This window comes from Artemia sp. Qi Xiang Cuo, unplaced genomic scaffold (genome assembly GCF_049724085.1).
Source record: "Artemia sp. Qi Xiang Cuo unplaced genomic scaffold, ASM4972408v1 HiC_scaffold_23, whole genome shotgun sequence".
NCBI classification, from domain to species: domain Eukaryota; kingdom Metazoa; phylum Arthropoda; class Branchiopoda; order Anostraca; family Artemiidae; genus Artemia; species Artemia sp. Qi Xiang Cuo.
The window spans coordinates 382,340-402,879 of record NW_028297432.1 but is presented as its reverse complement, the minus strand read 5'-3'; the positions used below and the strand labels follow the sequence as shown (position 1 = coordinate 402,879).

General features: G+C 32.9%; 1 pseudogene; it reads right to left on the bottom strand.

Moving 5' to 3' along the window:
* Positions 1–9,048: 9,048 nt before the first annotated feature.
* LOC148938941 (uncharacterized) lies at positions 9,049–12,043 on the bottom strand (annotated as a pseudogene).
* Positions 12,044–20,540: the final 8,497 nt, after the last annotated feature.

The window sequence follows — 20,540 nt, the reverse complement described above, 5'->3', positions numbered from 1 at the left end:
GTTCGTTCTTTACTATAATAATTTTATTTTAGTTACAAAAGGTTTTTAACCCAATTAATTTACTTTAAAATGAGCTATTGAACAACCCTTTACGATGTTCCAGTGCCAAGCTATCTGTGGAAAAGAAAAAAAAAGAAAAAAGAAAAAAATATCCCGTTTGGGGAGAATAACGTGGTTAAAGTCAATTTTCTTGATTTTCAAGCCAATATATTTCCCTTGCTGTTCAAGCCAAGGGACAGAAAGTTTCCTATACAGGGGTTTCGGACAAGGCGGTTCTAATGGTGTACTTTTTGTTTTGATCTGACTCATTTTTTAGGAACTATGGGTTTTTATATTTCTTAACATTTGAAGTGATAGTCTCTTACTAGGTTGCTAGCTAACGCTGCAACCCGGATTGCTAGCTACCGCTGCAACCCGGATAACCTATACTATAATTAAGTGTCGTACAAAATTTAGTATAGGCAAAAGGTCGTTCTTTATTATAAACATAATTAAAATTTCTTAATGTAATAAAAATAATTTGTTTTAATTACAAAAGGTTTTTAACCCAATTAATTTCCTTTAAAATGAGCCATTGAACAACTCTCTACGATGTTCCAGTGCCAAGCTATCTGTTGAATTACTATCCTATACTATAATTAATTGGCGTATAAAATTTAGTATAGGCAAGAGGTCGTTCTTTATTATAATGTTTTGATCTGACTCTTTTGTTAAGAACTATGGGTTTTTATATTTCTTAACATTGGACGTGATCGTCTCTTACTAGGTTGCTAGCTACCGCTGCAACCCGGATTTTTGTTTTGATCAGACTCTTTTCTCAGGAGTTAGGGGTTTTTATATTTTTTAACATTGGATGTGATCGTCTCTTACTAGGTTGCTAGCTACTGCTGCAACCCGGATATAGCTCGTTGTTTAATGCAATACTTGTCGAAAGATGAACGTGTATAAATATTGCATTCACTTATTACGTCACATATGGTTATTTTTTCATGTATTATTACAAACAGGAAAAAGCCTACGGCTTTTTCTTCTTTGGAATAGTAAGAGACGAACCTAAAAGAATCAGGCAGCTAACTAAGTCCAATATAAGCAATTGTTTGTTCTTCTAATGATCATCTTTTAATTTGGCGTTTCTTACTAGGTTACTAGCTACCACTTAAACCCGGATTATGTAATAGGTTGCTAGCTACCGCTGCAACCTAGATATTCTTATTTCTTCTACTATGGGCTAAGGTTCGTTCTTTCATGTAAAACTAGCAAAACATTTTTTAAGCCTAATGAAGATTTAACTAATGTGTCAAAAGTAAGGTTGCAATTCGACGATTTGGTTTTGGCCTTATTATAATTGGTATGGTGAAATAATAATATGCATATGGCTCTTAAATCATACTTCTTTATGGTTTCATATGGTCTAGTGGCTAGGATAGTTAACTTTCACTTAACAGGCTCGGGTTCGATTCCCGATGTGGGAAAATTTTTAACTCTATAATCTTCGAACATTTGAACCTTTTATAATTTATAATGATGTATAATATAAATACTGTAATCTTAACTATAGTGAAGTTGGGTATGCAAGTTAGTATAGGGAAGAGTTCGATCTTTATTATAAATTCCCCCACCTACCAGAACAAATCTCCTCTGAAAAAGTCTGTATACTTCCCAATAACCAATACTATATGTTAACATTGAGTAAAGTTCATAACTTTCAGCCCTCTCCCTGGGGACTTTGGGGGATCAAGTCATCCTAAAAGAAATTTTTATCATATTTTCGACCATGTTGAACAAAATGGCTATCTCAAAGTTTTGATCGGGTGACCTTGGGAAAAAAATGAGCGTGGGAGGGGGCCTTGTTGCCCTCAATTTTTCTCGGTCGCTTAAAAAGGGCACTAGAACTTTTAATTTCCGTTCCAATGAGCCCTCCCACGATATTCTAGGACCACTGGGTCGATACGATTACCCCTGGGAAAAAAAACAAACAAACAAATAAACACACATCCATGATATTTCTTCTGGCAAAAAATACAAAATGCCACATTTTTGTAGATAGGAGCTTGAAACTTCTACGGTAGGGATCTCTGATACGGTGAATATTATGGTGTGATTTTCATTAAGGTTCTATAACTTTTAGGGGTCTTTCCCCCTTTTTTCGAAAATCAGCCAAATTTTCTCAGGCGCGTAACTTTTGATGGGTAGCACTAAACTTGATGAAAGTTATATATTTGAAACCAGCATTGAAATCTGATTCTTTTGATATATCTATTGGTATCAAAAACCCGTTTTCTAGAGTTTCGGTTACCATTGAGCCGGGTCGCTCCTTACTTACAGTTCGTTACCACGAACTGTTTGATTTTCCATTGCATCTATAAGCTTTTCCGCAGTTGCCAATCCATACCTTGGAAGCTTTTCATTAAACTTGGAAATTTAAAAAAGAAACTTGTTTATTTACATTCTAGCTAAAATAATGAAGATAATATGAATGAACCACAGGGTTCAGTTTCTTTGGGCTTGAGTTCGTTTTTTAGCTATAAATACAAACAGGAAAAAGCCTACGGTTTTTTCTTCTTTTAAATAGTAAGAGACGAAATTCAAACAATCAAGTAGCTAACTAAGTCCAATGTATGGAATGGTTTGTTATTTCATGATTGTCTTTTAATTTAAATTTACCAACCTATACTATAGTTAAGTGGCCTATATAATTTAGTATAGGCAAGAGGTCGTTCTTTATTATAACTACTGCTGCAACCCAAATTCACATATATATTTATTTATTAGAGGCAGCCTGGCCGAGTGGTCCAAGGCACTGGTGTTAGCCACCAGTCTCTTCAGAGGCGTGGGTTCAATTCTTACCGCTGGTATACGATTATGTTTGAAAGACTGCAGTGTGAAAAGACATCAAAAATGCAGTTTTTGGTGGAAAAATTTATTCTCTTTTATAAATAATTTATTTTAGTTACTATAGATTTGTAACCCAATTAATTTCCTTGAAAATGCGCTATTGAACAACCCTTTACGATGTTCCAGTGCCAATCTATCTGTGGAAAAGAAAAAAGAAAAAAAAAGAAAAAAAAAAGAAAAAAATATCCCGTTTAGGCAGAATGTTGTAGTAGCTGCCACTTTTCTTGATTTTCAAGCCAATATATTTCCCTTGCTGTTCAAGCCAAGGGACAGAAATTTTACTATGCAGGGGTTTCGGACAAGGCGGTTCTAATGGTGTACTTTTTGTTTTGATCTGACTCTTTTTTTAAGAACTATGGGTTTTTATATTTCTTAACATTGGACGTGATCGTCTCTTACTAGGTTGCTAGCTACCGCTGCAACCGGATACCGCTGGTATACGATTATGTTTGAAAGACTGCAGTGTGAAAAGACATCAAAATGCAGTTTTTGGTGGAAAAATTTATTCTCTTTTAGAAATAATTTATTTTAGTTACTATAGATTTTTAACCCAATTAATTTCCTTTAAAATGAGCTATTGAACAACCCTCTACGATGTTCCAGTGCCAAGCTATCTCTGGATACAAAAAAAGAAAAAAAAAGAAAAAAAGAAAAAAATATCCCGTTTAGGCAGAATGTTGTAGTAGCTGCCACTTTTCTTGATTTTCAAGCCAATATATTTCCCTTGCTGTTCAAGCCAAGGGACAGAAATTTTACTATGCAGGGGTTTCGGACAAGGCGGTTCTAATGGTGTACTTTTTGTTTTGATCTGACTCTTTTTTTAAGAACTATGGGTTTTTATATTTCTTAACATTGGACGTGATCGTCTCTTACTAGGTTGCTAGCTACCGCTGCAACCCGGATACTGCAAAACTCTCAAAACAGTTTTTAAGTATGATGAAGATTTAACTGATGTGTCAAAAGTAAGGTTGCAATTCGACGATTTTGTTTTGGCCTTATTATAATTGGTATGGTGAAATAATAATATACATATGGTTCTTAAATCATACTTCTTTATGGTCCCATTTGGTCTAGTGGCTAGGATAGTTAACTTTCACTTAGGAGGACCAGGTTCGATTCCCGGTGTGGGAAAATTTTTAACTCTATAATCTTTGAACATTCGAACCTTTTATAATTTATAATGATGTATAATATAAATACTGTAATCTTCACTATAGTGAAGTTGCCTATGCAAGTTAGTATAGGGAAAAGTTCGGTCTTTATTATACATTCTAGCTAAAATAATGAAGATAATATGAATGAACCACAGGGTTCAGTTTCTTTGGGCTTGAGTTCGTTTTTTAGCTATAAATACAAACAGGAAAAAGCCTACGGTTTTTTCTTCTTTTAAATAGTAAGAGACGAAATTCAAACAATCAAGTAGCTAACTAAGTCCAATGTATGGAATGGTTTGTTATTTCATGATTGTCTTTTAATTTAAATTTACCAACCTATACTATAGTTAAGTGGCCTATATAATTTAGTATAGGCAAGAGGTCGTTCTTTATTATAATATTGCTTCAAAATTCAAATATCTTTGAAAAGACTGCAGTATGAAAATACATCAAAAATGCAATTTTTTTGACAAAATTGATTCTACTTTAAAAAGTATTTTATTTTTAAATACAAAAGTGACTAGATGTTGCAATTTCCTTTAAAATGAGCTATTATACAGCTCTCTATGATTTTCCAGTGCCCAGCTAGCTGAGCAGAAAAAAAAGCGGAAAGAAAAAAATATCTCGTTTGTGGAGAATAACGTGGTAAAAGTCAATTTTCTTGATTTTCAAGCCAATATATTTTCTTTGTTATTCAAGCCAAAGGGCGGTAAGTTTCCTTTATAGAGGATTCGGACAAGGCGGTTCTAATGGTGTACTTTTTGTTTTGATCTGACTCTTTTTTTAGGAGTTGGGGGGTTTTATATTTCTTGACATTGGAGGTGATCGTCTCTTACTAGGTTGCTAGCTACCGCTGCAACCCGGATAAACTGCAATTGCTCCTTCCAAAATTAATATACGAATTTTCTAAGAAGTACGCCTCCGTATATTCACTGTGTTGTCGAACATTTTCCATTGCATCTATAAACTGTTCCGCAGTTGCCAATCCATACCTTGGAAGCTTTTCGTTAAACTGACAACATTTCTTTTGGATATTGCCATGAAGCTTTGCCAAAGCATTTCTAGCCGACTTTTCAACAGCATCCGCTCTTTCAAAGAGAATTTTAATCTGTAATTTCGAATACTTTTCGTGATCCCGATAAAACATGCGTAAAATGTTTCTCAATTTACAAAGATCAGCCTGCATTTTTGCCATCTTCTTGTATTTCTGAATGTAATTTTTCCCTTTGTCCTTATGCGTTCTTCGGTACAACCTCGCAGAGAATTTAATTTTTTCATTATAGCTTTTGTCACCCCAGTATCTACCCATTATTCTGGTAGCAACTTTTTTCTTATGTTTGTTTCGGTAATCTATATCGTTATCATACCGTTCCTTGCTCTTTTGTTTCGCTGTCTCAATTTTCCCTTCTCGATACCCCTGATCCGTAAGATACCTCTGTTTTGCTCTGTCATATTTCATTTTCTTAAATCCTGGATCACAAGACATCTTAGTAGCAATCCTTACGCGTGCTCGAGCTTTATTGCGTTTGGTGGCATTTTTATCTCTTTTAAATAAACTTTTCTTATATTTCAGGATGTTAGCTTTATTTTTTGTGTAGTAAAGTTTTCTATTAGTAGAAATTTGGATTGTTCTATTTTGATATTGTTTTTGGTTATTCTTTCTTTTTTTCCACTCGCGTGAGACCATATTTTTTCAAGATTTAAAATTATTAAGCACACAAAATCCCGTGTCGAGTATCTAAAACCTAGCATAAAACAAAACTAATTTTAAAATTTTCAGGTATTTATCTTGTTTGAATTACAAAATTAGTATTATTGGTTAGACACCATAAATATTTTTGCAGTTTAAATAATAAGTTTAGTGATTCTGGACTGAAAACTAAAATAATTGCAATTATGAGACAATAATATGGAGATATGTACTTTACGGGTTACAGGATACAATAATAAATTTGAACTGAGATGAAAAAAAAAATTCTTCCAGGAGACAAAAAGCAAAACTACTTTTAGAATTTTCATGTATTTTTGTTGTTTAAATTAAAAAATTACTATTACTGATTAGGCATCATAAATATTTTTGCAGTTTACATAATAATTTTAGCGATTAAGCCAAAAAGAAAATTTTGGTTCCAGGAGTTTCGGTTACTATTGAGACAAGTAGCTATTATTACTATAGAGTTCATTACATGGACTGTTTTATTGCTTCAAAATTCAAATATCTTTGAAAAGACTGCAGTATGAAAATACATCAAAAATGCAATTTTTTTGACAAAATTGATTCTACTTTAAAAAGTATTTTATTTTTAAATACAAAAGTGACTAGATGTTGCAATTTCCTTTAAAATGAGCTATTATACAGCTCTCTATGATTTTCCAGTGCCCAGCTAGCTGAGCAGAAAGAAAAAGCGGAAAGAAAAAAATATCCCGTTTGTGGAGAATAACGTGGTAAAAGTCAATTTTCTTGATTTTCAAGCCAATATATTTTCTTTGTTATTCAAGCCAAAGGGAGGTAAGTTTCCTTTATAGAGGATTCGGACAAGGCGGTTCTAATGGTGTACTTTTTGTTTTGATCTGACTCTTTTTTTAGGAGTTGGGGGGTTTTATATTTCTTGACATTGGAGGTGATCGTCTCTTACTAGGTTGCTAGCTACCGCTGCAACCCGGATGCAACCCGGAAACTATCCCGTTTAGGCAGAATGTTGTAGTAGCTGCCACTTCTTGATTTTCAAGCCAATATATTTCCCTTGCTGTTCAAGCCAAATGACAGAAAGTTTCCCATACAGGGGTTTCGGACAAAGCGGTTCTAATGGTGTACTTTTTGTTTTGAACTGACTCCTTTTTTAGGAACTATGGGTTTTTATATTTCTTAACATTGTACGTGATCGTCTCTTACTAGGTTGCTAGCTACCGCTGCAACCCGGATAATCATATATATTATTATCAAACCTGATTACAAACAGGAAAAAGCCTACGGCTTTTTCTTCTTTGAAATAGTAAGAAACGAACCTCAAACAATCAAGTAGCTAATTATGTCCAATGTATGCAATGGTTTTTTATTTCAACTATCGTTCTTTAAAGAGACATAAAGATACAGAAAGAGACAGAAAGGGACAGAAAGAAACAGAAAAAAAACAGAAAGAGACAGAAAGAGAAAGAAATAGAAAAATAAAAAAGTAGACAGAAGGAGGCAGAAAGAGAAATAAAGACACAGAATGTGACATAGTAAGAAAGAGACAAAAAGAGACTGAAACTGGCAGAAAGAGAATAATACTTAAAGAAATGGATATGAATAGACATTAATAGACAGAAGCAGACAGAAAGAGACATAAAGAGATAGAAACAGACAGAAAGAGACAGAAAAAGACAGAAAGAGAAGGAAAGAGAGACACCGACAGAAAGAGACAGAATAGAGTAAGAAATAGACAGAAAGAGACATAAAGGGATATAAAGTGAAAGCATAGGACAGCAAAATACAGCTAAATAAATAAATAGACAGAAATAGACGGAAAGAGACAGAAAGAAAAAATACAAGACTTATAGGTGCAGATAAAGAGAAAAAGACAGAAAGAAACAGAAAGTGACAGAATATGACAGAAAGTGACAGAATGTGACAGAGTAAGAAATAGACACAAGAAAATAGAAAGAAACAGGAAGAGACAGAAATGGACAGAAGACTGAAAGTGACACAAAGTGACAGAATGTGACAGGGTAAGAAATAGACAGAGACAGAAAGAGAAAGAAAGAGACAGAAAGAGACAGAATGTGGCAGAGTCAGAAAGAGCCAGAAAATAACAGAAAAAGACAGAAACAGAAAGAAAGAGAAAGAAAGAGACAGAAGAAGACAAAAATAAACATAAACAGACTGACACAGGCAAAAAGAGAAATAAACAGACAGAAATAGACATAAAGAGACAGAAAGAGACAGAAAAAGAAAGACAGTGAAAGAAAAAGACAGAAAGTGAAAGAAAGTGACATTTTTACGAAATCACTCATTAGGTCATATATGGTTATTACATATTTAAAATCATCTAAAAGATCTGATTCTCTTGGTGTATCTATTGGTATCAAAATCACGTTTTTAGAGTTTCGGTTACTATTGAGATGTGCTTACTATACGATTTTTTTCAGGTAGCTAGCAACCTAGTAAGAGACGATCACGTCCAATGTTAAGAAATATAAAAACCCATAGTTCCTAAAAAAAGGAGTCAGATCAAAACAAAAAGTGCATTATTAGAGCCGCCTTGTCCGAAACCCCTGTATAGGAAACTTTCTGTCCCTTTGCTTGAACAGAAAGGGAAATATATTGGCTTGAAAATCAAGAAAAGTGGGAGCCACTACAACATATTGCCTAAACGGTATATTCTTTTTCTTTTTTCTTTTTTCTTTCTTGTTTTTCACAGATAATTTGGCACTGGAACATCCATCGTAGAGAGTTGTTAAATGGCTTATTTTAAAGGAAATTAATTGGGTTAAAAATTAATTGGGTTATAACAAACATAAAATAACATCAACATAACATAAAATCAACATAACATAACAACAATAACAATGAAACAACTTCAACATAACATATCAACAATAGCCATCAAACAACATTAACATAACATAACCAACAATAACCATGTAACAACATCAACATAACATAACAACAATAGCCATAAAAACATTAACATAACATCAACATAAAATAACATTATGTTATTATGTCTCTTTCTGTCTCTTTCTGTCTCTTTCTGTCTCTTTCTGTCTCTTTTTGTCTCTTTCTGTCCAAAAAGTCCTTATCTCTTTCTGTCTCTTTCTGTTCCTTTCCTTTGCTTTCTTTCTCTTTCTGTCTCTTTCTCTTTCTGTCTCCTTCTGTCTCTTTCTTTCTTTCTCTTTCTGTCTCTTTCTTTCTCTTTTTTTCTCTTTCTATCTTCTTTCTCTTTCTGTCTCTTTCTGTCTCATTCTTTCCTTTTCGGTTTCTTTCTGCCTTTTTCTGTCTCTTTCTGTCAATTTTTATCTATTTCTGTCTCTTTCTTTCTCTTTCTGTCTCCTACTTTTTCTTTTTGTCTCGTTCTTTCTCTTTCTGTCTCTTTCTGTCTCTTACTGTCTCTTTCTATCTCTTTCTGTTTCTCTTTCCAACCTATCGAACCTAGCCTGACCTAACCTAGTCTAATCTAACCTAACCAATTTTTATCTCTTTCTGTCTCTTTTTTTCTCTTACTGTTTCCTGCTTTCTCTTTCTGTCTCTTTCTTTCTATCTATTTCTTACTCTGTCACATTCTGTCACTTTCTGTCTCTTTCTGTCACTTTCTGTCTCTGTCTATTTCTTACTCTGTCAGATTCTGTCACTTTTTGTCACTTTCAGTCTTCTGTCCATTTCTGTCTCTTCCTGTTTCTTTCTATTTTCTTGTGTCTATTTCTTACTCTGTCACATTCTGTCACTTTCTGTCATATTCTGTCACTTTCTGTTTCTTTCTGTCATTTTCTGTGTTTCTGTGTCTTTCTGTTTTTTTCTGTCTCTTTCCATCTTTGTCTGACTCTTTTTGTTTCTAATTCTATCTATTTCTGTATATTTCAGTCTTTTTCTTTCTCTTTATGTCTCTTTTTATCTCTTTTTGTCTCTTTATGTCTCTTTCTTACTCTATTCTGTCTCTTTCCGTCGTTGTCTCTCTTTCTTTCTATTTCTGTCTCTTTATGTCTTTTTTGTCTTTTTCTGTCTTTTTCTGTCTATTTCTGTCGCTTTCTGTCTCCTTCTGTCTATTTCTGTCTATTTCTGTCCATTTCTTTCTCTTTCTGTATCTTTCTGCCTCTTTCTGTCTATTTCTTACTCTGTCACATTCTGTCTCTTTCTGTCACTTTCTGTCGCCTTCTGTCTCTTTCTTTTTCTGTCTCTTTATGTCTCTTTTTGTTTTTTTTTCTGTTTCTTTCTGTCTCTTTCTGCCTCTTTATTTCTTTTTCTGGATTTTTCTTTATCTTTCCGTCTCTTTTTGTATTTTTTTGTCTCTTTCCGTCTCTTTCTGTCTCCTTCTGTCTTTTTCTGTTTGTTTCTGTCTCTTCCTGTTCCTTTCCTTTGCTTTTTTCTCTTTCTGTCTCTTTCTGTCTTTTTCTGTCTCTTTCTGTCTCTTTCTGTCTCTTTCTGTCTCTTTTTGTCTGTTACTGTATTCTTTCTCTTTCTGTGTCTTTCTGTCTCATTCTTTCCTTTTCGGTTTCTTTCTGCCTGTTTCTGTCTCTTTCTGTCAATTTTTATCTATTTCTGTCTCTTTCTTTCTCTTTCTGTCTCCCACTTTTTCTTTTTGTCTCGTTCTTTCTCTTTTTGTCTCTTTCTGTCTCTTACTGTCTCTTTCTATCTCTTTCTGTTTCTCTTTCTAACCTATCGAACCTAGCCTGACCTAACCTAGTCTAACCTAACCTAACCAATTTTTATCTCTTTCTGTTTCCTGCTTTCTCTTTCTGTCTCTTTCAGTCTCATTCTTTCCTTTTCGGTCTCTTTCTGCCAGTTTCTATCTCTTTCTGTCAATTTTTATCTCTTTCTGTCTCTTTTTTTCTCTTTCTGTCTACTACTTTCTCTTTCTGTCTCGTTCTGTCTCGTTTCTGTCATCCTAACCTAACCTAACCTAACCCAACCTATCCAATTTCTATCTCTTTCTGTCGTTTTCTTTCTCTTTCTGTCTCCTGCTTTCTCTTTCTGTCTCTTTCTTTCTTTTTCTGTCTCTTTCTCTCTCTCTTTCTCTCCTCTCTTTTTCTGTCTCTCTATCTCTTTCTTATTTCTAGTCTTATTTCTTAATTTTGCAAAATTCGGCTTTTTGCTATTGTTATTAATAATAATACTATATTCAAGCCAAAGGACGGTAAGATGGCTATTCCAACAATAGCCATCAAACAACATTAACATAACATAACCACCATAACATAACATAACCATGAAACAATATCAACATAACATAATAACAATAACCATCAAATAACATTAACATAACATATCTAACATAGCATAACATCAACATAACATAACCATGAAACAAAATCAACATAACATAACAACAAAACTTAACATCAAAATAACTATGAAACAAAATCATCATAACATAACCATCAAACAACATAATATAACAAACATAAAATAACATCAACATAACATAAAATCAACATAACATAACAACAATAACAATGAAACAACTTCAACATAACATATCAACAATAGCCATCAAACAACATTAACATAACATAACCAACAATAACCATGTAACAACATCAACATAACATAACAACAATAGCCATAAAAACATTAACATAACATCAACATAACATAACATTAACATAACATAACAACAATAACCACGAAACAACATCAACATAACATAACAACAATAGCCATAAAAACATTAACATAACATCAACATAACATAACATAACATAACAACAATAACCATGAAACAACATCAACATAACATATTAACAATAGCCATCAAACAACATTAACATAACATAACCAACAATAACAATATAACAACATCAACATAACATAACAGCAATAGTCATAAAAACATTAACGTAACATACCTTTAATTAACACAATACTTGTCTTGTTGTATGGTGGGGGGACTGTCTTGTCGAATAGATTGACCTATCACTGTCTCCTTCTGTTTTTTTCTGTCTCTCTATTTCTTTCTGTCTCTTTCTGAAAAAAAAATGTTTGAAAATGTTTCTAGTCTGTTTTCTTAATTTTGCAAAATTTGGCTTTTTGCTATTGTTATTAATAATACTACTACTGTTTCTAATGTTTTTGTTGCTACTAATAATGCTGCTACTACTACTAATTTGAAGACTTTCTTTTGAACTTGTTTTATGTCTTGTGGTACTGTAGTCATAGTCGGTATTGTAATCGTAGTCGTTGTCCCTAGGAATAATACTGAAATCACTTTTGTTAATCCAAGTAGTACAGTAATCGTTAATATCGTTCTTATTTTCGAAACCATGCCCAAGTTCTGGACAACTATATTCATCTTTGCCATGTAAGAACTTAAGGATTACCCAAATCAGTAAGGCATCTGCACAAATTTCAACTAAATAACAGAAAATAGCTCAATCTGCACAAACTTCAGCTAAATAGCTGAAATTAATAGAAATTAATAACTGATATAAATAACTGAAAATTAGCTTCAATATCATTATTATCAATATCATTTATTATCAAGGAATAGCTTATGTAACGCATCAAGTATCGAAAACCTAACAAAAAAAAACAATTTTCAAATTTTCAGGTATTTTCCCAGATTAAATTATAAGATGAAAATTATTGCTCAGACACAATAAATGTTTTTGCAGTTTATAGCTTTATCGATTCTGTACCTTAACTAAAATAAAATAAAAATTTATTTTTTTCCATTTTTACGAAATCGGATGTGGAATTTAACATGCATATTCAGACCAAAAAATTCAATTTTTTCATATAATTTATTTTTTAGTTTAGAATCGCTAAAGTTATTATGTAAACTGCAAAAATATTTATGATGCCTGAGCAATAATTTTTATCTTCTCAATCAAACTAACAAAATACCAAAAATTTAAAAATAATTTTAATTTTTTGCTAGGTTATGTTACAGTAAAGAACAAACTTACAGCCCATAGTAACTAAATAAGATTATAATCTGGGTTGCAGCGGTAGCTAGCAACCTAGTAAGAGACAAAATTGAAACATGGGGGGGGGGGGGGTAGGGGAAATGGAAAAGTACATCGTTAGAGCCACCTACTCCCAGGTGGGTATTTTCAGGTATTTTCCCAGTTTAAATTATAAGATTAAAATTATTGCTCAGATACAATAAATGTTTTCGCAGTTTATAATTTTATCGATTCTGTACTATAACTAAAATAAAAAAAAAATTTATTTTTTTCTATTTTCACGAAATCACTCATTAGGTCATATATGGTTATTATATCCTGGATAGGGGAAAGAGGTGAAACTGGGGGGGGGGAATGCCAAAACTAGTTTCTTTTCAATTTTGGCTGCGGCAGTTGTGATGACTCTACTGGGAGTAGGTGGCTCTAATGATGTACTTTTGCATCCCCCCCATGTTTCAATTTTTTCTCTTACTAGGTTGCTAGCTACCGCTGCAACCCGGATTATAATATTTTTTTAGTTACTAAGGGCAGTAAGTTTGTTCTTTACTGTAACCATAACCTAACAAAAAATTAAACTAATTTTTAAATTTTCAGGTATTTTGTTAGTTTGAATGAAAAGATTAATATTATTCCTCAGATATCATAAATATTTTTGCAGTTTACATAATAACTTGAGCGATTCTAAACTGAAAAATAAAATATATTAAAAAATTGAATTTTTTGGTCTGAAAATGCATGTTAAATCCCACATCCGATTTATTAAAAATGGAAAAAAATCAATTTTTATTTTATTTTAGTTATAGTACAGAATCGATAAAGTTATAAACTGCAAAAACATTTATTGCTTCTGAGCAATAATTTTAATCTTAAAATTTAATCTGGGAAAATACCTGAAAATTTTGAAATTGTTTTTTTTGTTAGGTTTTCGATACTTGATGCGTTACATAAGCTTTTCCTTGATAATGAATGATATTGATAATAATTGATTAAAATCAAATGTCACCTTGTATGACGTCATATATGCGACAAACCTCTTTTTCTTTCCCTTGTTGTATCAGTTACTATGAGATAGACCTAGGTCCCTTTTGTAATTCTTTAATGAAATATTATAAAATATAAACCTGATTACAAACAGGAAAAAGCCTACGGATTTTTCTTCTTTGAAATAGTAAGAGACGAACCTCAAACAATCAAGTAGCTTACTAAGTTCAATATTTGCGATGGTTTGTTATTCCAGTGATCGTCTTTTAATGTAATAAAACTGTTCCGCAGTTGTCAATCCATACCTTGGAAGCTTTTCATTAAACTGACAACACTTCTTTTGTATATTACTATGATTACAATTGATTACAATATGATTACAATGATACAATTAGAAATTATTTATAATTTACATTGATGGGGAGTTGAGTGAGAATTAATTTTTAGATGAGTCAAGAAAAATCAAGTTTTTTCCTGTCATTTATGACATGAAAAAACTAATTTATAATTGGTCATTATGTCATTAATAATTTGTCGAGTTCGTTTTTTACTAGTTTACAGTTATCGCTACAACCACGAACTTGTACACGGGAATACTGTTTTTTTTGTAAAAATTGATTTTGTTTTTCAAATGTTTTTTTATTACTTACAAAAGTGACTAGATGCAGTAATTTCCTTCAAAATGAGGCCTGTTTTATTTGCAACAGAAATAATCCAGGGTTCCATTTTTCTCCGATTTTTCTATGGCTCTTTTATAATCACAAAGAGAATAATTCATCTTTACCATTCGTCACCGGTAGTACGCTGGCTTAAAGCCTTGCATTCAAATTCTAAAGATCTAGGTTCAAATCACTGTAAGGTAACGTAAAATAGTAGCTTGGTGGGGAATGTTGCTCTTATGTGGCGGATTTAGAATATCCAGTGATTAGGTATATTCCTAATCAAATTACAAAATGCAATTCTATTAAATGCTAATCAAATAACTAAAAATACACCTACACCTAATCCGCAGGATACACCTAATCCGGTTCCTAAGGAATTGATAAATTGAGTTTTTTAGATAAAAAACTCAGTTGTCGACACAACCACCAAGGGCCCGGGGGCAGGCATTGCAAGTTATGTCCTTGGGGCATATATGGTTCTTATGGAAGGGATGCTCGTATAAACTTCAGAGAGGGCTGATTTGAATAGAAATTTAAAGTTAATGGCGAATACGAACCTGTTAGGGTTATTGGTATATGTCTTTGTAAGCATAATTATTTAGAACAAATTCCTGGAAAACCACCTTAAGAAAAAAGTATTTCTAACTGTGTTTTAAACAGTTCTTTCAGTTCTACTGAATATTTGGAAAAAAAATGCTCTGTGTTGTAGAACAAGCTATCCTGCAACAGGATACCTAATACGACTTAATACGAATACGACCTGGTCTGTAACACCTAATACGTACGACCCAATACGAATATACTTAATACCACCTGGTCCACACCTGGGCAGCAACAAAAACAAATTCAGATTAGAAGTGGTAGCAGTTTTTAGTGGAAAAATTTATTCTCTTTTAGAAATAATTTATTTTAGTTACAAAAGATTTTTAACCCAATTAGTTTACTTTAAAATGAGCCATTGAACAACTCTCTACGATGTCCCAGTGCCAAGCTTTTTTTAGGAGTTATGGGTTTTTATATTTCTTAACATTGGACGTGATCGTCTCTTACTAGGTTACTAGGTACCGCTGCAACCCGAATCAAGTCTCCGATTGTAAAGTCGTATATCAGTTACTATGGGCGAGAGATCGTTCTTTACTGTAATACTAAAAGAACTGTTTAAAACACAGTTAGAAATACTTTTTTCTTGAGTCGGTGTTCCAGGAATTTGTTCTAAATCATTAGTCTTACAAACACATATACTAATAACCCTAACAGGTTCGTTTTCGCCATAATTGAAAAACATTACTTTTCCTTCGCTGTTGATAGGTATGCTTGTGTGTATATTTTTATTACTGCTACATAAACTGCCATTGCTCCTTCCAAAATTAATATACTAGTTTTCTAGGAAGTACGCCTCCGTATATTCACTGTGTTGTCGAACATTTTCCATTGCATCTATAAACTGTTCCACAGTTGCCAATCCATACCTTGGAAGCTTTTCATTAAACTGACACCATTTCTTTTGGATATTACTATGAAGCTTTGCCAAAGCATTTCTAGCCGACTTTTCAACAGCATCCGCTCTTTCAAAGAGAATTTTAATCTGTAATTTTGAATACTTTTCGTGATCCTGGTAAAACATGCGTAAAATGTTTCTCAATTTACGAAGATCAGCCTGCATTTTTACTATCTTCTTGTATTTCTGAATGTAATTTTTCCCTTTGTTCTTATGCATTCTTCGGTACAACCTCGCAGAGAATTTAATTTTTTCATTATAAGCACTTTTTTTAAACTAAATTTTTTTTTGGTCTTTAAAATTATTCAACTTTAATCTTTTTTTTCTTTATTTTTCTTTGTTATTTTACGTATCTTAAAATGACATAAAATATGTTTACAGCTCTAACAATTGCATTCTATGCTTTCTCAGAGACACGATGTGGCTTTTCCACTGGTACTCTATGGCTGGTTATCGACACTACCTAGTTTATTGCATGTATTAAATCAGTATGTTTTACGCAGTGGAAAGATTAACACCTAACTATTATCTATAAAAAAGTGAGAATGAAGCATTTTAAGAAAGTATGTTCACATGAAAGTGTTATTGTAGCATTGAATGCTGACAAGAAGAAGTATTTAAACTATGAAATAAGTACAAGTGGTAACATTATCAGAAACATATGCGTGCGTTTTCATGACAGTAAAGAATTAAGTTTCTTTGGAGTCCCAAAAAAATCAACTCTTAGGTTGGTGGATATGCGACATTGAAATCTCTGGAGATGATTGCACTCAAGGAGAGTGCCAACATAAAAATAAAAGTAGATGAAGAGGGGCATCTTCTTGCTAGTCCGTATGGTAACTTGTTACCAAGCGTTATACCATATCGTCAGCTTTCAGGTATTAGCATTCAATGGAAGATCAAAAGAAGAAAGGACTACTCTTCTACTAACATCATAAACCATATCTTGTCAAAAGGGTGGAACTGTTACCTGTGTAAAAATAATGTGATAATAAACAGTGATAATTGCGGGAAAAATAAAAAGGATATTGCTAGAAGACATTACTAAGTAATACAAAGATGAATCGATGAAAAACAAAGTGCCAGCAAACGTTACTACCATTGATCAAACAATCAATGAACCAAATAATAACAAAGATGAAATGCATATTGAACATTTGGATGGCCTCAATGGCTTATTTTAAAGGAAATTAATTGGGTTAAAAATCATTTGTATTATCCGGGTTGCATCGGTAGCTAGCAGCCTAGTAAGAGACGATCACGTCCAAGGTTAAGAAATATAAAAACCCATAACTCCTAAGAAAAGAGTCAGATCAAAACAAAAAGTACACCCTTAGAACCGCCATGTCTGAAACCCTTTATAGGATTTATTCTTTATGAGCTCTCCTGAAAAAAAATTGGATTATGATGGATTCGAACCGATGCTTCAAGAAAATTATAATAAAGAACGACCTCTTGCCTATACTAAATTTTATAGGCCACTTAACTATAGGATAGGTTAGTAAATCCAGGTTGCTGCGGTAGCTAGCAGCCTAGTAAGAGACGATCACGTCCAATGTTTTACATTAAAGAGCGATCTATAGTCCAGTTTTAAATTAATTGCATTAAAAGACGATCACTGGAATAAAAACCATTGCCTAAATTGGGCTTAGTTAGCTACTTAATTTTTTTAGGTTTGTTCAAAGAAATTAGCCACTTGATTGTTCGAGGTTTGGCTCTTACTATTTCAAAGAAGAAAAAGCCGTAGGCTATTTCCTGTTTGTAATCATATGTCCTTAAAAGTATACGGGCTGCAGCGGTAGCTAGCAAACCTTATAAGAGACGATCACGTCCAATGTTAAGAAATATAAAGAACCATAAATTCTAAAAAAAATCCGGGTTGCAGCGGTAGCTAGCAACCTAGTAAGAGCTGGGCACTAGAAAATCATAGAGAGTTGTATAATAGCTCATTTTAAAGGAAATTGCTACATCTAGTGCCTTTTGTAATTAAAAAGAAAATACTTTTTAAAGAAGAATCAATTTTGTCAAAAAAAATTGCATTTTTGATGTATTTTCATACTGCAGTCTTTTCAAAGATATTTGAATTTTGAAGCAATCAAACAGTTCATGGTAATGAACTCTATAGTAATAATTGCTACTTGTCTCAATAGTAACCGAAACTCCTGGAACCAAAATTTCATTTTTGGCTTAATCGCTAAAATTATTATGTAAACTGCAAAAATTTTTATGATGCCTAATCAGTAATAGTAATTTTTTAATTTAAACAACAAAAATTAAGGAAAATTCAAAAATTAGTTTTGCTTTTTGTCTCCTGGAAGAAAATTTTTTTTTCATCTCAGTTCAAAGTTATTATTGTATCCTGGAACCAAACTTTTTTTGGTTTCTAAAACGTAAAGTACGTATCTCCATATTATTGTCTTATAATTCCAATTATTTTAGTTTTCAGTTCAGAATCGCTAAAATTATTATGTAAACTGCAAAAATATTTATGGTGTCTAACCAATAATACTAATTTTGTAATTCAAACAAGATAAATACCTGAAAATTTTTAAATTAGTTTTGTTTTATGCTAGGTTTTAGATACTCGACAAGGGGGATTTGGTACTTAATAATTTTAAACCTTGAAAAAATATGGTCTCGCTTGAAGGGATCCGGGTTGCAGCGGTAGCTAGTACAGCCCATATGTACTAAAACACTGAGTCACTATATGATATATCGTGGTTGCAGTGGTATCGGGGCTGCAGCGGTATCCGGGCTGCAGCGGTAGCTAGAAACCTAGTAAGAAACAAATACGTTCACTACTAAGAAATATAATACCCGTAACTCCTTAAAATAGAGTCAGATCAAAACAAAAAGTAAACAAATAGAACCACCTTGTACGAAATCAATACATAGGAGACTTATCCAGGTTGCAAATACTATGCAGTAAAAAACCATATAATACCCGTAACTCCTTAAAATAGAGTCAGATCAAAACAAAAAGTAAACAAATAGAACCACCTTGTACGAAATCAATACATAGGAGACTTATCCGGGTTGCAAATACTATGCAGTAAAAAACCATAACAGATCAAAACAAAAAGTACACCATTAGAATTTCCGGGTTGCAGCGGTAGCTAGCAACCTAGTAAGAGACGATCACGTCCAATGTTAAGAAATATAAAAACCCATAGCTCCTAAAAAAGGAGTGAGATCAAAACAAAAAGTACACCATTAGAACCGCCTTATCCGAAACCCCTGTATAGTAAACTTTCTGTCCCTTGGCTTGAACAGCAAGGGAAATATATTGGCTTGAAAATCAAGAAAAGTGGCAGATACTACCACATTCTGCCTAAACGGGATATTTTTTTTTTCTTTGTATCCTGAGATAGCTTGGCACTGGAACATCGTAGATAGTTGTTCATTAGCTCATTTTAAAGGAAATCTTTAGATCTAGTGCCTTTTGCACTTAATTTTTTTTATTGATTATATTTTAACGAAAAACTTAATTTTTTATATACAATATTGATCAATGACGTCATAGTCACTGGATGTAGTTAGTATCCGGGTTGCAGCGGTAGCTAGCAACCTAGTATCAGACGATCACGTCCAATGTTAAGAAATATAAAAACCTTTAGTTCCTAAAAAAGGAGTCAGATCATATTCAAAAGTACACCATTAGAACCGCCTTGTCCGAAACCCCTGTATAGGAAACTTTCAGTCCCTTGGCTTGAACAGCAAGGGAAATATATTTGCTTGAAAATAAAGAAAAGTGGCAGCTACTACAACACTCTGCTTAAACGGGATATTTTTTTTTCTTTTTTTCTTTTCCACAGATAGCTTGGCACTGGAACATCGTAGAGAGTTGTTCAATGGGTCATTTTATAGGAAATTAATCGGGTTAAAAATTTATAGTAACTAAAATAAATTATTTCTAAAAGAGAATAAATTTTTCCACCAAAAACTGCATTTTTGATGTCTTTTCACACTGCAGTCTTTCAAACATAATCGTATACCAGCGGTAAGATTTGAACCCACGCCTCCTAAGAGCCTGGTGGCTCTTAGGACCACTTGGCCTTGGACCACTCGGCCTTGAAACACCAGTGCCTTGGACCACTCGGCCAGGCTGCCTCTCATAAATAATATATATTTGAATCTGGGCTGCAGCAGTAGCTAGAAACCTAGCAAGAGACCATCAGTCCAATGCTAAGAAATATAAAAACCCAAAACTCCTAAAAATAGAGTAAGATCAAAACAAAAGTAAATTATTAGAGCTACCTTGTCTGAAACCTTACTAGATAAATAATGAATGTCGTCATAGTTTTATATTAGAGCTCTGACGTGAATAGAAAAACCTTTTATCCGGGTTGCAGCGGTAGCTAGCAATCTAGTCTAGTAAGAGACGATCACGTCCAATGTTAAGAAATATAAAAACCCATAGCTCCTAAAAAAGGAGTCAGATCAAAACAAAAAGTACACCATTAGAACCGCCTTGTCCGAAACCCCTGTATAGGAAACTTTCTGTCCCTTGGCTTGAACAGCAAGGGAAATATATTGGCTTGAAAATCAAGAAAATTGACTTTAACCACGTTATTCTCCCCAAACGGTATATTTTTTTCTTTTTTTCTTTTTTTTTTCTTTTGTATCCAGAGATAGCTTGGCACTGGAACATCGTAGAGGGTTGTTCAATAGCTCATTTTAAAGGAAATTAATTGGGTTAAAAATCTATAGTAACTAAAATAAATTATTTCTAACAGAGAATAAATTTTT